Below are 3,018 nucleotides of genomic sequence, written 5' to 3'. Positions count from 1 at the left end.
TGGTCGGGTTTGGCTAGGAGTCGGGACAGATAGAAGTGTCGAACACCGTCCTTCAGAACGCCTTCTGCCTGCTGCCGATGGAGGTTGACGCCGTGGAGTTGGAGGACGAGGTCTTGGTCCTGCGACGTCCAGCACACGTCGAGTTTCGAGCGGTGGCGCCTCGTCGCTGAGCGAAGTCTCGTCCAGACGGACGAGATGTCCCCGCTGTCTCGCTGGAAGTCCCCCTCCGTGGCGCCCGTCAGGAATGCTGCTATCTCCTCTGTTGTTGGGTTGCGCAGCAGCTTCTTCCTGACGACCTCCTCCAGGGACGCCCTCGCCAGGCGCGCTGTGGTGACGTCGGGACTCGTCAGGAGACGCAGCCCGTGTACTGCCTGGGACACATCCGCTATGACGTTCGTGGGGAGCAGATTCATTCCTCCCCACTGATGACGGAGATACAGCACCTCGGCGCTGGCCCTCTGGGGCAGGTGCAGCCACTTCTTGCCAAGTTGTTTTAGCTTGTTGTCTAGCTGCGTAAGTGGCTTCTTCGGCACTGCCCCGGCTTTGAGGTGGAAGGCCAGCCTCGACAGCACGTAGGTGTTCACGGCGTCGAGTTTCTGCCAAGGTGCGAGCAGCGACTTGTCGATCTTGTCGAGGTCGCTGAGAAGTGAGCGGATGGTGTCCCCGGCAGATGGCTGCTTCTGGAATCCCGTTGGGACCCCCAGGTGTTCATAGACCCCGCTCTCGTCTAGGTCTTCCATTGGCTCTCCCCGAATTGTGAAGACAGTGCGTCGCGCAGCGTGCTTCTTACCGTCGACGTGGAGTGAAGAGCACTTCCGGACGTTGAAGTCCAAACCCGCCCACTGAGCCATCGTGGCGGTCACGTCCAGCATGTTCTGGAGTCCAGCTGCCGACGATGATAGGATGGCAATGTCGTCGGCGTAGGCGAGGACTGAGAATTCCTCGCCGTGGAGAACGTAGCCCATGTTGAGCTGGGTGACCGCCCGGATGATCGACTCCATCAATATGTTGAATATTATTGGGCTCAGTGGGCAGCCCTGCTTCACTCCTGAAGCAACTTCCACGTCGTCGGTCAGGCCCTCGGAGCTTCTGATGTTGGTGGTGCTGCCGTCGTAAAGTTTCTGCACGACTCGGATCGAATCTTCCCCCAGGCCGATCCAGCGGAGGCAGTCCCAGATGGTGGAGTGTGGGACTGAGCAGAACGCGTTTTGCAGGTCGAGCCAGGCGACTGCAATTTCTGCTCGATTGCGCCTCGCGTTCTGGATGGCTGTTTGAAGCACAAAGTTGTGTTCAATACAGCCCTCGTAGGGCATAAAGCCCTTCTGCGCTGGGGAGATCCGGTCGTGCCGACGGCACCACTCCGTGAGCCTTGCTGCGATGCACGACGCATGGAGCTTGCCCACCGTGTTTGAGAGTGCGATGGGGCGCCAATTCGAGATATCCTCCTCCGCCCCCTTCTTGTGAAGTAGAATGGTGGTCGACCGCTTCCAGTCCGCCGGGATGTGGTCGAGGCGGCGGACTGCGTTGAATAGGGCGGAGATGATATGGCACCCGGGGTCGAATCGGCGCCAGGCTCCGTACCGCAGGTTGTCAGATCCGGGTGCGGTGTCTTGACATCTACGGAGCCGGTTCCAGGCTTCCTCCGGGGTGAACGGTGGGCTCAGCGGGTCCTTGTCTTCGGGGGAGTCGAGGATCGGCAGCTCTTCGGGGGCGGGCAGCTCCTCGCGATCACGACGCCTAAATACTGCCGAGAAATGTTCATGTAGCTCCGCTTTCTGGAGCTGACAGTAAGGCGATTTGCTGGCAGTGATCTCGCGGAATGCCCGTCCCCGGTTGCGTCGATACAACCGCTGGATCCTCGATGCCGATGCGGGGTCGTATGCGTCTCCTGATTGTCTCCGACGTCGTCGTCTCCTCGGGTCCGTGCGTTGGCGGTGTAGTGCCGGTTCCTCGGTGTCGCGGTGTTGCTGGGGTCCCACGTTCTGCTCCTGTACCTCGGCGATGAGAGCGGCTAGAAGAGTTTCTAACCCCTCTGCCGCGTCCACAGAGTCGAGGCGCGCGACCCATTGCTGCTGCGCGGGTGTCATCTGTGCCCGAGCGGTGGACTCGGTAGACTCTCCGGTCTCGGGGGCTGCGGCGGTGGCTTCCGAGTCCTGGGCGCTGGGCTCGGCGGTATTCGCAGAGAATTCCGATGCTTGCACTGGCTCATCACAGGGTTGTGCATCGGAACATGCGACACCGCCGAGCTGGTGACCGGAGGTGCTCGGGGCAGAGTCGCAGCAGTCGTTGGCAACATTCGCGGAATCACCGGCACCACCCCTGTTGGATTCCGCGGCCGCAGCATCGCTTCCCTCGGCGGGGCTTGCAGCAATGCTGTCCTCTTGGTTAGTCGTCCTCGCTGGTGTTCTGCGGTGTCCAAGAGGTATCCGCCGGATGGGCAGCGATGCCACGTCAACAGGATCGGGCTGAGCAGCAGACGCCTCGGCGCAGGCAGGCGACTTGTTGATGTGCGCCTTGGCGCATTTCAGCTGCTCGAACTCCCTGTTGCATCCAACGCAGCGGAAGGAGAAGCGCATCTGGTGTTCCTTCTTCAAGTGCCTGGCGAGGCCGTTGTGGTCCCTGTAGTTCCTCGGCACAGGCAGGCAGGCGGTGCAGGCAAAAGGTGGTCGCAGCGGCACATCCAGCAGTACGTTTCTGTGATCCACTTCCCGGTCGGCCATGATGAGGTTGGTGGCGGTAGCAAAAATTAAGCTGATAAAACAGATACTACACTTTGATCTTAGCCAAAAGGCCGAGAAGCGATGCCAAACGACGCCCGTCGCGACACAATTAATCTTACAACGACGCCTGTCACAGACGGGACGCGAACTTATCCCGCTGGCCTCAGAAATTAAATTCATTACAAAATATCATAGCAAGACTCTCTGCACAGAACTACTATCGTCTCATGCGCATTCAGAGTGCGCACTTCACCTGCATTCGGATATCAAGTAAAATTAATTACGAAATACAATGAAT

The 3,018-nt window shown here is 59.4% G+C and overlaps 1 pseudogene; it reads right to left on the bottom strand.

Annotated features, from left to right (window-relative positions):
- Window positions 1-2,657: 2,657 nt before the first annotated feature.
- On the bottom strand, window positions 2,658-2,803 carry LOC138693540 (U2 spliceosomal RNA; annotated as a pseudogene).
- Between the last annotated feature and the right edge of the window lie 215 nt (window positions 2,804-3,018).

This window comes from Periplaneta americana, chromosome 17 (genome assembly GCF_040183065.1).
Source record: "Periplaneta americana isolate PAMFEO1 chromosome 17, P.americana_PAMFEO1_priV1, whole genome shotgun sequence".
Lineage (NCBI taxonomy): Eukaryota > Metazoa > Arthropoda > Insecta > Blattodea > Blattidae > Periplaneta > Periplaneta americana.
This window is presented reverse-complemented; position numbering and strand designations above follow the sequence as displayed.